This window comes from Triticum urartu, chromosome 7 (genome assembly GCF_003073215.2).
Source record: "Triticum urartu cultivar G1812 chromosome 7, Tu2.1, whole genome shotgun sequence".
NCBI lineage: Eukaryota > Viridiplantae > Streptophyta > Magnoliopsida > Poales > Poaceae > Triticum > Triticum urartu.
This window is the reverse complement of record NC_053028.1, coordinates 258,883,662-258,898,371: the sequence shown is the minus strand read 5'-3', so window position 1 is coordinate 258,898,371 and position 14,710 is coordinate 258,883,662.

Below are 14,710 nucleotides of genomic sequence, written 5' to 3'. Positions count from 1 at the left end.
CTCCGGACAATAACCAATGGCGGAACCTGGATGCTCATATTGGTTCCTACATATTCTACGAAGATCTTTATCGGTCAAACTGCATAACAACATACGTTGTTCCCTTTCTCATCGGTATGTTTACTTGCCCGAGATTCGATCGTCGGTATCTCAATACCTAGTTCAATCTCGTTACTGGCAAGTCTCTTTTGCTCGTTCCGTAATACATCATCCCGCAACTAACTCATTAGTTGCATTGCTTGCAAGGCTTATAGTGATGTGCATTACCGAGAGGGCCCAGAGATACCTCTCCGACAATCGGAGTGACAAATCCTAATCTTGATCTATGCCAACTCAACAAGTACCATCGGAGACACCTGTAGAGCTCCTTTATAATCACCCAGTTATGTTGTGACATTTGGTAGCACACAAAGTGTTCCTCCGGTACTCGGGAGTTGCATAATCTCATAGTCATAGGAACATGTATAAGTCATGAAGAAAGCGGTAGCAACAAACTAAACGATCATCGTGCTAAGCTAACGGAATGGGTCAAGTCAATCACATCATTCTCTAATGATGTGATCCCATTAATCAAATGACAACTCATGTCTATGGCTAGGAAACTTAACCATCATTGATTCAACGAGCTAGTCAAGTAGAGGCATACTAGTGACACTCTGTTTGTCTATGTATTCACACATGTACTAAGTTTCCGGTTAATACAATTCTAGCATGAATAATAAACATTTATCATGATATAAGGAAATAAATAATTACTTTATTATTGCCTCTAGGGCATATTTCCTTCATCCTGGCGCGCCCTGGTGGGTTGTGCTTCCTTCGAAGCACCCCCCAGGCGCTGCCTTGGCCCATTGGGTGTCTTCTGGTCCATAAAAAATCTCCGTAAAGTTTCATTGCATTTGGACTCTGTTTGGTATTGATTTCTTGGGATGTAAAAAACATGTAGAAAATAGCAACTGGCACTTGGCACTATGTCAATAGGTTAGTACCAAAAAATGATATAAAATGACTATAGAATGATTATAAAACATCAAAGATTGATAATATAACAGCATGGAACAATCAAAAATTATAGATACGTTGCAGACGTATTAGCATCCCCAAGCTTAACTCCTACTCGTCCTCGAGTAGGTAAGTGATAAAAATAGAGTTTTTGATGTGGAATGTTGCCTAACATGTCATATCATATTCTTTTCTTTATAGCGTGGACATTTGGACTTCTGTATTGTTCAAAGCAATAGTCTAGTTTTAACATGATAACTTAAATACTCAAGCATATCAACAAACAACCATGTCTTTCAAAATATCAATGCTAAAATAAGCTATCCCTAGCCCATCATGCTCAATCATTGATCCCTCCATGAAACACACTCGCATATTAACTACACCCAATGCTCAAGTATGATCATAATGCCTCCTAGTTGGTGCTTTTATAAGAGAAGATGGAGACTCAAATTCAAAAATAAAAATTGCATAAAGTAAGGGAGGTGTCCTTCCCACCAACGAAAACGACTTAGAGTTCCCAACACTTTCCATGCTAGATATATCATAGGCGGTTCCCAAACAGAAATAAAGTTTATTCCTTTTTCCACCATACTTTCACTTTCCATGGCTAACCGTATCCACGGGTGCCTTCCATACCAACACTTTCCAAGGAATTTATTATTTGACAACATAAAGTAAATTCATTTTTCATTTCGGGACTGGGCATCCCTAATACCTTTGCCTTACTCTCGTGCAATGACAAGTGAATAAACACTCATCTGAGAATAACACATCTAGCATGGAAAATATTAGCCACCCCTCACCGCTCCACGAGCGAAACAACACACAAAAGAGAAGTTTATTTTGAAAATTAGAGATGGCACATACAAATTTGCTTAGAACGGCAAAAGAATACCGCATATAGGTAGATATAGTGGACTCATGTGGCAAAACTGGTTTAAAGGATTTTGGATGCACAAGTAGTGATCATACTTAGTGCAAAATGAAGGCTAGCAAAAGATTGAGAAGCGACCAACCAAGAAACGAATAATCTCATAAGCGAGCATTAAGCATAATTAACACCTGAATAATGCACCACAAGTAGGATATAATTTCATTGCATTATTGACTTTCGTGCTTGCATAGGGAATCACAAACCTTAACACCAATATTCTTACTAAAGCATAATTACTCATCAAGATGACTCACATATCACATATCTCAAAACTATTACTAAGAATCAAGTTTATTTTGTCCAATGATCTTCATGAAAGTTTTTATTATATCCTTCTTGGATATCTATCACTTTGGGACTAATTTTCATGTGTTGCTTTTGATAAGCTCAAACAAATATAAGTGAAGATCATGAGCATAATATTTCTTTCTCTCAAATTAATTTAAGTGAAGCAAGAGAGAATTTCTTGAAAATTTACTAACTCTCAAATAAATCTAAGTGAAGCAAGAGAGCATTTCTTCAAAAATACTAATACTGAAGCACACCGTGCTCAAAAAGATATAAGTGAAGCACTAGAGCAAGTCCATAGCTCATAAAAATTTAAGTGAAGCATAGAGAGCAATTCTAACAAGTCATGACATAATTTTGGCTCTCTCAAATAGGTGTGTCCAGCAAGGAATCAAGACTTAAAACACAAAATAAAACAAGCAAATACTCATACCATACAAGACGCTCCAAGCAAAACACATAGTATGTGACGAATAAAAATATAGCTTCGAGTAAAATACCGATTGTCGTTAGAAGAAAGAGGGGATGCCACTCTGGAGTATCCCCAAGCTTAGTCGCTTGCTCTCTTTTGGATAATAGCTTGGGATGCCGGGGCATCCCCAAGCTTAGGCTCTTCTTACTCCTTATTCCTTCATCCATCGTAAGATAACCCAAAACTTGAAAACTTCAATCACACCAAACTCAACAAAAGTCTTTGTGAGATCCGTTAGTATAAGAAAACAAATCACTAACATAAGCGTTGTAGTAAACCAATTCATATTTTGTTCTTGCATTATATCTACTGTATTCCAACTTTTCTATGGCAAAAACTGATCAAAGAAAACCATAGAGCCATCAAAACAAGCACACAACGCAAAGAAAAAAGAATATGTCAAAAACAGAACAGTCTGTAGCAATCTGGATAATTCAAATACTTCTGTAACTCCAAAAACTCTGAAAAATTAGGAAGAACTAGGCAATTTGTATATTAACAAAAAGATTGGGTATTTTATCGCTCTCTGGTTAAAAATTAAAATTATTTTTGCAAGTGCAAAAGTTTCTGTTTTTTCAGCAAGATCAAACAACTATCACCCAAGAAGATCCTAAAGGCTTTACTTGGCATAAACACTAAATTAAATACAAAAAACACAATCATAACAGTAGCATAATTGTGCAAACACTCAAGAACAGAAAGCAAAAAGCAAAAATAAATTTTATTCATTGGGTTGCCTCCCAACAAGCGCTATAGTTTTACGCCCTTAGCTAGGCATAAAGCAAGGATCTAAGTTTTGTCATCTTTGTTTCGAGATCCATAAGATGCCCTCATGATTGATTCATATGGTGGCCTAATTCTTGTTCTACGGAAGTGTTCCATACCCCTTCCTCAAAGGAAATTGGAACTTAATATTGCCTTCTTTCATATCAATCATGACACCAATAGTGTGTAAAAACAGTTTACCAAGAATAATTGGACAAGACGGATTGCAATCAATATCAAGAACAATAAAATCTATGGGCACATAATTCCTATTTGCAAGAATAAGAACATCATTAATTCTTCCCATAGGCTTTTTAATAGTAGAATCCGCCAAGTGCAAGTTTAAAGAACATTCTTCAATATCGGTAAGACCAAGCACATCACATAAAGATTTCGGAATTGTAGAAACACTAGCACCCAAGTCACACAAAGCAAAACACTCATAATTTTTAATCTTGACTTTGATAGTAGGTTCCCATTCATCATGCAATTGTCTAGGAATTGAAACTTCTAATTCCAACTTTTCTTCTAAAGCTTTCATCATAGCATCAACAATATGTTTAGTAAAAGCTTTATTTTGTTCATAAGCATGGGGTGAATTTATCATGGATTGCAATAAATAAATACAATCAATCAAAGAGCAACTATCATAATTAAAGTCTTTGTAATCCAAAAGAGTGGGCACATCACTAGTTAAAGTTTTGACCTCTTCAAAACCATTTTTATCAAATTTCTCAACAAGATTTTCACCCTCCGAATTATCGAGACGCCTTCTAGCTAAAGTTGACTCTTCTCCAGTCCCATTTTCATCAATCTTAACTTTACTAAACAAGGATTCAATAGAAGAAGCACCAATCATTTTAAGATCTTCATTTTTATCTTCTAACAAGATCGGTTTAGCGGCCATTTGATTTACTATGGTAGCTTGTGCATTGGATATTTTCCTAGCAAACTTTCGGCAAAAACATACTTAGATTGGAGATTGCAAACTTCTCTACTAATATCATCAAGTTGTTTCGTTATAGCATAAAGCACAACGGAGTGCTCCTTAAGTTCTTCAGTAAAATACTTATTATGCTCAAATTGTGTAGTCATATATTCCTTAGTACTTTTCTCAATTTCAAGCAAAATATTTGGGTAAGGAACATCATAATATTTTCTTTGAGGCATCATGACTACGCAAACAAGAACACACGCAAAAACAGATCCGGCAAGAAAACGGCAAACGAAAAAGAAGGGCGAATAAAACGGCATTTTTTGTGAAGTGGGGGAGAGGAAAACGAGAGGCAAATGGAAAATAATGTAAATTGCAAGGAGATGAGATTTGTGATTAGGAACCTGGTATATGTTGAAGATCCTCCCCGACAACGGCGCTAGAAATTCCTTTTGATAGTGGCTTGAAGCTACGTCGGAATTTCCCCAAAGAGGAAGGGATGATGCAGCATAGCAGCGGTAGGTATTTCCCTTAGATATGAAACTAGGGTTATCGAACCAGTAGGAGAACCAAGCAACACAACATAAATAACACCTGCACACAAATAACAACTACTCACAACCCGACGTGTAAAAGGGGTTGTCAATCCCTTTCGGGTAGCGGCGCCCCAAGATGGGCAAACGGACGTGAATAAAATTGTAGTAAATTGATAGATCGAACGCCAAATAAAATAAATAAGAATAAAACACAGTAAGATATTTTTTGTATTTTTAGTTTAATAGATCTGAAAATAAAAGCAAAGAAAAAGTAGATTGCAAAGGCAAATAATATGATAAAGAGACCCGGGGCCGTAGGTTTCACTAGTGGCTTCTCTCAAGAAAAATAACAAACGGCGGGTAAACAAATTACTGTCGGGCAATTGATAGAGCTTCAAATAATCATGACGATATCCAGGCAATGATCATTATATAGGCATCACGTCCAAGATTAGTAGACCGACTCATGCCTGCATCTACTACTATTACTCCACACATCGACCGCTATCCAGCATGCATCTAGTGTATTAAGTTCATGGAGAAACAGAGTAATGCAATAAGAATGATGACATGATGTAAACACGATCTATCTATGTAGAGATAGACCCCATCGTTTTATCCTTAGTAGCAACGATACATACGTGTCGGTTCCTCTTCTATCACTGGGATCAAGCACTGTAAGATCGTACCCACTACAAAGCACCTCTTCCCATTGTAAGAAAAATAGATCAAGTTGGCCAAACAAAACCCAAATATCAGAGAATAAATACGAGTCTATAAGCAATCATGCATATAAGAGATCAAAGAAGATTCAAATAACTTTCATGGATATAAAAAGATAGATCTGATCATGAACTCAAAGTTCATCGGATCCCAACAAACACACCGCAAAAAGAGTTACATCATATGGATCTCCAAGAGAATATTGTATTGAGAATCAAACGAGAGAGAGGAAGCCATCTAGCTACTAACTATGGACCCAAAGGTCTATAAAGAACTACTCACGCATCATCGAAGAGGCGCCAATGGAAGTGGTGAACCCCTCTGTGATGGTGTCTAGATTGGATCTGGTGGTTCTGGACTCTACGGCGGCTGGAATTGATTTTCGTCGACTCCCCTAGGGTTTCTGGAATATTGGGGTCTTTATAGAGAAAAGAGGCAGTCCGGGGGGCACCCGAGGTGGGCACAACCCACTAGGGCGCGCCTGGGCCTCCTAGCGCCCTGGTGGGTTGTGCTCCCCTCGGAGCACCCCCATGAGCTGCCTTGGCCCATTGGGTGTCTTCTGGTCCATAAAAAATCTCCGTAAAGTTCTGTTGCATTTGGACTCCGTTTGTTATTGATTTCCTGCAGTATAAAAAAACATGTGGAAAATAGCAACTGGCACTTGATACTATGTCAATAGGTTAGTACCAAAAAATGATATAAAATGACTATAAAATGATTATAAAACATCCAAGATTGATAATATAATAGCATGGAACAATCAAAAAATATAGATACGTTGGATATGTATCATCGACCCAGCTCTGCCCAATTGGGGAATCTGAGGTATTGAGGGTTTTTTCTCATGGACAACAATGTAACTAATTTATTGAGATGTTCTCTCATTTCTTACCCCAGTTCATCTGCCTCCTTTAATCACCCGACCGAAAATAACTGTGAATTCATTTTTATTCGAGCTGGTTTGAGGTTTTTCTTTCGTTCATAGAGTGTACAGTGCACGGACACATCGGGACTTTGCAGCCTCGGCCAGGCATCCGTGGAGTTCCATCTCACCGTACCAGATGACTTCACGATGTGCACGGTATGTTCAATCTCACCCAACATCAGTTCACATGGCCTACTTTCCTGAACATAAACTATATATTGCTACATTTGGATAAAAGGTGCCACATGCAACATATACGTCAAAGGGGATTTTCCGTCTTCTTTCTATATTAGGCAAATTAATGGTGTATTGTTCCTTCAATTACTCTCATATTTCCATGACATCATGGTTACACTATATGTTTAATTATAGATTTTTGTCCTTTGATTTCAACTACCATACTGTTCTTTCAATTTTGCCCATATTTGCATGTTACCATATTCTTGAACAATACTACCATTTTCTGCAGCACGTTCCTTGCTATGCAACATCATCTGTATTACGCAATCTTGCCCTTTACATAAGTCAAGACTGTAGGGATGTCATACTGAACACAACCATGGATTTACAATTGTTGCTTCTGTAAGACTTGATGAACATGATCACTCCTATTTTGCCACGGGCCTTTGGACAGAAATTTCTAAGTTTTATGTACTGAAAGTGGCACTAAAATTGCATTACACATAAAAGAGCCTGGTCATGAGATATATGATAACTTCCCCGACGATATCATCCGTCCAGACTTTGTTCGAAGTAAGTGTTCTTTACAAGTATCTGCATGTTGATTTACCCATCAATATCAAAGGAATTGTGTAGTATTTAAGCAACCAATTGTTATTCCATTTTCTTACTCTATTCCTACCTACTAACTTTTAGTTACCAATACCTTTTCTTTTGCCCTGTTTTAACTAAATATTCCCTCTACTCCCACTTCTATCAGAAAGCGCCGCTGACGAGGAGACTCCGGAGGTGGAGAATGAGGCTGCCAATAAGCGGAGGCGGGTCGAGCAAGAACTGCAAGCGACTCCAGCAGGCCTAGACTTCATCAGCAGCCACCCCGATGATATGTTTATAGTCATCATCTCCCTCCTCCCAATCAAATATGGGGTACAGACAACCGTCCTTTCCCGGTGTTGGCGCCCCCTATGGCACTCCACCCCTCTCGACCTCATCGACGCCCATGAGCTCAGCCATGGCTATCGCAAAAACTTGGATGTGTTGTCCCAGATCCTCGGCAGTCACCGTGGCCCAATCAAAGGCCTTAGCATGGGCAAGTTCCGTTCCAACGGCAAGGACCGAGCCAAGCTTGACGAGTGGTTCTGATTCCCCGCCCTAGATCAGCTCAAGGAGCTCAGTTTTAATGATGGGCATATGCGCTCATTGCCAACATTTGTGCTCTGCTTCGCGCCCATGCTGCGCCTCACCAAGTTCATGAACTGCCATCCCCCCTTAATGACGCGCCCGCTCTTTTTCTACCACGACTGAAGCACCTCGAGCTCATCGCCATCTGCATCCCAAAGGATGACATGAAGCGCCTGCTCCATGGCTGTACTGCACTCGAGTACCTTCGTCTTCAGGCGATCAATGGGTTGATTAGCTTCCACATCACCTCCATGACTCTTCGGACTATTTATGTGTGTTGCTGGTGCTGCAACAAGAGATCACAAAGAGGTGTACCACAATATGGTCATTGAGGACACACCTTCACTTGAGAGATTACTTAGTTGATCAACAAGCTCCAACAAGAATCAATGTCATTTCTGCGCCGAAATTGACAATGGTGGGCTACCCGCTCGTTAAAAACACTGAACTTGTTATTGGATCCACACCCGTTTAGGTACAATAGTCGCCTTCTACCTCTCCCTCTTGAAATTAACATTATTTCTAATTTTGAAGATGTATGTTCGTCTGTCATCCAGAAAATGGTTCCGACAAGCTTGACCCTGAATCTGCGCACAGTGAAGGTCTGGGCACTATAATCTAGCGGCTCCAACCTGGACCAAGTTGTCAATTTCCTGAGATGCTTTCCGTGCCTGGAGAAGCTATACATCAAGGTGATGTTCCTTTCCTGTTAAATGTTAACCATAAGGGAGTTTAATTTTGGCACCTCTTCCCAAGTTTACAATGACAATGTACTACGATTTCTGAAGGAATTTTGGAGGATTTCAGTACATACATGTTCCCCCCCCCATATTGGTTGCTTGATTCATATGGTTACAATCCATAAGCATTTCTCCTTTGGATTCATCTGTACTAGTTTTCTTAGGGAATTTTTCATCCACTCCAACCTCTTGTGAAGAAGGCTACATTTTTCTATATTGTAATCAAATGCCCATGTTAATCATGTCAGATTGAAGATGGCACGTTAGTGTATTTTACAAATCCTGCAAACCAAATAGGCCAGTAGTAGTGTCCAAAACTACATGTAGGCACTAACACGTTTTCTTATTTTGCAGATAAGATTAGGCCCGGTGGTGGATAATGTGATACAATATAACAATCACATCGAATGCCTAGATCTGCATCTGTCAGAAATTACTTTGAACTCCTATCGAGGGACCTTACCGGAGATTATATTCACCTGGTTCTTTGTTGTTAGAGCAAGGGTGCTGAAGGTAATAAGGTTTGCCCTAGATTTATTTCACAAAAATTAATGGTTTGTTGATTAGCGTCGGCGGTTGCATCGGAATGGAAAACGCTCCGAAAAAGTTGAATTTCATTTTGGAACTTTGGATGATAGAGTAATCGGAAGTCATCGTGTCAACCCCATACATGAATTGTCAGTGGTTGACCCCTTTGCAGAAATGATGAGGTTTCAAAACCAGCCTTACTAGTGGTAATATTAGTTTGAACCTCTCTTATATCCATGTTCAGCTGATCAGCGCGGGCGTTTGCAGCTGAATGAGCTAAATTTCATTTCTAATATCAGTTTGAACCTTGTAATCTTTGAATTTGAGCCATATAACTCTGGAATTTGAACCTTGTAATATTTGGGGCTTTTGTGGTACAGTCGTTGAAATGACATCGTATGAGACTCGTATATTGGTAGTACTATTTTGACCTTAATATGCAATGGACTTAGATTTTATTAACCATTCTTGAATGTGTTTCCCTTGTCGATCTCATAGCACACGATTTGTATAGCTAACTCGACTACGATCTTCGACATTATTGCACACAGTTGGTTTCTTGAACCATGTGCCATGTAGAGCGCAAAATTAATTATCGCACTCGAGTGTCCGTCATCACCCTTCTGTGTAACTTTGATCTCATCACCCGTGGGTAAACTTATGATCAAAGTTATTCCACACACTTTGTTTTTACAAAGCCTTTTGCCAATAAACACCCATGATTTGCCCCTCTTCTAGCCGACGCGTGGCCAAACTACCCGGGCGGGAAGCTTGCGCGGTTGCGCGGGAACAGGCTCACCAATGATACATTTGGCGCCTCTTCGAGCTCACGCGTGGTCAAATGAAACACGTGCGGGGTGCTCAAGCATGCACTGGAATCCTCCGCTATGAACGTTGTGATAAGACGTGATGATTACAGGCCGGCCAGCCCCCATTTATTACAACGACCATTTAACCCTTGTGTCTCTTCAACCTTTCGATCACGCCCCAGTATTGCAAGAAGCACACCCACCATGACAAATTCTTAGAGGGCATCCTGCGCGGCTCCAATGGTGCTCTAAGCAGCTGCCGATGACGAGCAACAGTTCTCCATGCATGCCGTGGTGGACACCCACAGAAGGTTCATGGAGCTCTCGATGGTGTACACCAACAACCCGGTCTGGGTGGAGCACTCCATCCACATCATGGACATGTTGCTTGCTGAGGAGAAGTACAAGGTGGTCGGGTTCGACCTCGAGTACACCTGCGCTCATGCCGGGTCTCGTCCCAAGGTCACCGTCGCCCAGATGTGCGTGTGCAATCACGTCCTCGTCTACCACTACTGCCTGCCACAAGGCCTTGCGAGGGTTTCGCTAGGTTTGTCAATAGCCCCCACTACATGTTCGCTATGGTGGACATCACCAACGATGTAAAGGTGCTCAAGAATTCGGGCATCGCCTGCCAGAATCTTGTCGACATCTAGGGCCAATACAAGATCTGGGGCAGCAAGAAGCATGAGAAGGACTCACTGGTTCACCTCGCCGAGGTCATCATCGACCCCTACTACAGAGACATGAAGTATTCCTGCAACAAGGACAAGCATGCCTGGCACTCGACTTGGATGGAGAAACTCGAAAAGTTCACATTGTGTACGCGAACAAGGAGGTGTAAACGAGCTATGAGATGTACAGACGGATCATTGACGTGAAGAAGTGCCTCCTTCCCCAAAACAGCCAGGGATCCAGCCAAAAGCAGAGCAATGGCAAGCGTCGTCACAACAACTTGTAGATGATTAGATGCTCGTTTCTCCTAGTTTAGTATGCAAGTAATTGCTTACTTTGGTGTGTCGAAATGTTATGCGTGTAGTCACTTATGTAATTGTATGCTCAATTTGGTTATGCAATGTTTTTTTAGTATATATGTTGTAGACAGAGCGTAGATGTTGTGTGTACAGAGCAAATCACATCGCACACGGAGTAAACAGTGGAACCCGTCGGTGATGATTTCATCAATCACTCACAATTGTATACCAGCAATTGTTTGCTCACAACACTCACGGCTTGTTAACAGGAATCGTGTGTGTTGTTATCGGTCTTCCCCACATTTCTGATTACTGGCCTGTTTGCCGCGTATCACACACATCTTGTTAAGTTCAACCATTTCTGTTGTGTTGGCTAACCGCAAACAGTTCATTCGACTAAACTGTATGACATATATCGCACACACCTTGATCTAGCTGACCGTTTCTCTTGTGTTGCCTAATCACAAACAGTTCATCCGAGTGAACTGCATGCCGTATATTGCACACCTTCATTTGTCTGACCGTTTCTACGGTTGTGCTCATCGCAAATAGTTCATTCGAGTGAATAGTATGCCACGCATCGCACACGCAACTAAACCTGAACCGTGTTTGATGTCTCCGCCATCGCAAACATTTTGTATCATTTTTGACGGTTTTATTACATCTTCGTTTGCGATTAATGCATCGCACACAGTGTAACACCCCGGATGTAATTTACCTTATTTGTACTCCAACTCTTGCCGTTTCCGGCATTAAGTTATATTATTTCCTCATTGTTGGGTTTTTGTCTCCGTGTGTTTTGTCTTTGTCATGCATCTCATATCATGTCATCATGTGCATTGCATTTGCATACGTGTTTGTCTCATGCATCCGAGCATTTTCCCCATTGTCCGTTTTGCATTCCGTCGCTCCTATGTCCTCCGGTGTCCCTTTTTACCTCTTTTCGTGTGCGGGTGTTAAACGTTTTCGGATTGGACCGAGACTTGTCATTCGGCCTTGGTTTACTACCGGTAGACCGTCTGTCAAGTTTCGTACCATTTGGACTTCGTTTGATACTCCAACGGTTAACCGAGGGACCGAAAAGGCCTCGTGTGTGTTGCAGCCCAAGACCCCTCCAAAGTGGCCCAAAACCTACCTAAACCTCTTCTATCATCTAGATCGTTTGATCACGATCGCGTGGCCGAAAACCGCACCTCATTTGAAGCTCCCTAGCTCCCTCTACCCCTATATAAAGGCCACTCCCCGAAATTTTCGGGCAAACCCTAGCCCCTTTCTTCCTCCGCGCGCTGGACAACGTCCGCCGGTGCCGGACGTGTCCGACCTACACCGCGCCGTCGTTCCGCACCAGTGGTGTAGGCCACATGTCCCGGCCAGCGCGCCCCGCCGCCGTGGCCCGGGAAGCCCGATTCGGGCCCCCGAGCCCGTTCCCCGCGCCGCCACCCCACGCATCGTCTTCTCCGTCTGGGAGCCACCGCCCGAACCCTCTCCCTCCACCGCGCCACCACCCGCGCCGGCCGGAGCTCCTCACCGGCCGAGGCGCCACCGCCGGCCACCACTGCGACGCCCCTCGCCGGCGACGTCGCTGCCCGAGCCGCCGGCCCTCCTCTCCGGCGAGCGGCAAGTCCGGCGACGTCCACTACTCCGGCGGCTATAGTAGCTCCCCCCGGCGATCCTCGATTTCCGTGCAGCCCTGATCTGGATCTCAGATTCGAAATGTCGGGGTTGACTTTTTCGTCCCTAACCCTAGTATTTTTGCATATTTTGACGTGCCATAACTCTGCATTCGTAGCTCCATTTCGTGCGTGTAGCATATCAAAATGTTCGTATCGACGAGTACATCATTTCATCTCATTGCATCATTTTCATTTGAGCTCATCTTGATGCCCGAAATGCTGTTGGAAGAGGGCTATGTGATGATTATGTCAGATCTGTTTCAGCAAATGCACTTTTGTCATTTTTGCCATGATTAATGTGTGCATGCTATGATCCTGAGCTCTACATGTGTTTTGAAGAATGCCATGCCATCTTTATAGGGGTGTATGCCGTGTATTTTTGTGATCTTTATGGTGACTAGCACAAGCATGCAAAGTAGCTTACTCAATGATGCTGATTTCAGGGACTTAGAATTTCACTAAGTCCTTGCCCTGTCATTATTTTTATGCCATATGTCCATGTTGTTTCCTAGTGATTTGTGCCTCTTTTGAGCATGATCAGCAAGTATGTTTTGTAGATAATGTTGTGCTCTATCCATCCATGTCTTTGTTTGCAATTATGGAGCACCCTAGCTTGAGTCAATCGAGCTCTACTTTTGCTATAAAATGTTCCTGGCAGATTGTTAACATGTTTAGCTATTTTGCCGGGCTTGTTGTAGTTGTTCCGTGCATGCTATGTTGTTGTTCTTGCCATGTCTAGCTTCCATGCCATGTCTATTTGCTGGGTGTATGCTTAGTTTGTCATGCAATGCCTCGTAGTGAGTGCATCAAGCTCGTAAACATGCCTACTTGTTAATCTGTTTTGCATGCTCTAGTTTTTCACTAAGTCTGAATCTGTTTATGTTTTTGCTATGTTCACATGCTTGCAATTGTATTTTTTGATCCCTTTTGGCTCATGGTCACTAAGGTACTTTTGTTATATGCTTAGAGTAGCTTCATTCCATGCCTTGATTTGCCATGATATGTTCCTGTAGCATATAGTTATCATGCTCTAAACATTGCTTCCTGATGATAAATTCCTGACATGCTGTTAATTTCATTAAGTCTGAAACCTGTAATCATTTGCACTTTTGCCATGCTTGTTTGAACCTGTTAATGGATGAATTAGCGTAGCTCAGTGTTCATATTTTGTCAAGCATCATGAGTGGATCCCTGCCATGTATTTTGTTGTCATGTTGGAGTGTTGTAGCATGTTGTTCTTGATGCATTTAGGAGGCTACTTGGTGTTTATCACAGACCGGTGTCATATTTGTTTTGCTTGCCATTTCCAAACTGTGCATCCGATTCCTGTGATCTTTATATCGATTTCGACCGAAATCATCTCACCTTTCCAGTGGCACTCTTGGATTTCCAAGTTGAGGCCAGGTTCAATAATTTCTTTCCAAATCATGCCTATGCATCATATATCGCATCCCGCATATCATACCATGTTTGCATCATGTTGCTTGAGCATTGAACGTGGTTGATTGTGTTCCTTTTGTTTGTTGTTCTTGCTTGGGTAGAGCCAGGAGACGAGTATGTGAACGAGGAGCCCGTTGAGTTCGCTTACGAGGATCAAGACAACTCTGAGAACTTTGCAGGCAAGATGACCATACCCTCGAAATCACTTCTATCTTTGCTTGCTAGATGCTCGCTCTTTTGCTATGCCAATGCTACGATACCTACCACTTGCTTATCATGCCTCCCAATTGCCATGTCAAGCCTCTAACCCACCTTGTCCTAGCAAACCGTTGTTTGACTATGTTACCGCTTTGCTCAGCCCCTCTTATAGTGTTGCTAGTTGCAGGTGAAGTTTGGAGATCGTTCCTTGTTGGAACATGTTTATTGTTGGGATATCATAAAATTATCTTCTTTATCTTAATGCACCTATATACTTGGTAAAGGGTGGAAGGCTCGGCCTTATGCCTAGTGTTTTGTTCCACTCTTGCCGCCCTAGTTTTCTGTCATATCGGTGTTATGTTCCCGGATTTTGCGTTCCTTACACGGTTGGGTTATAATGGGAACCC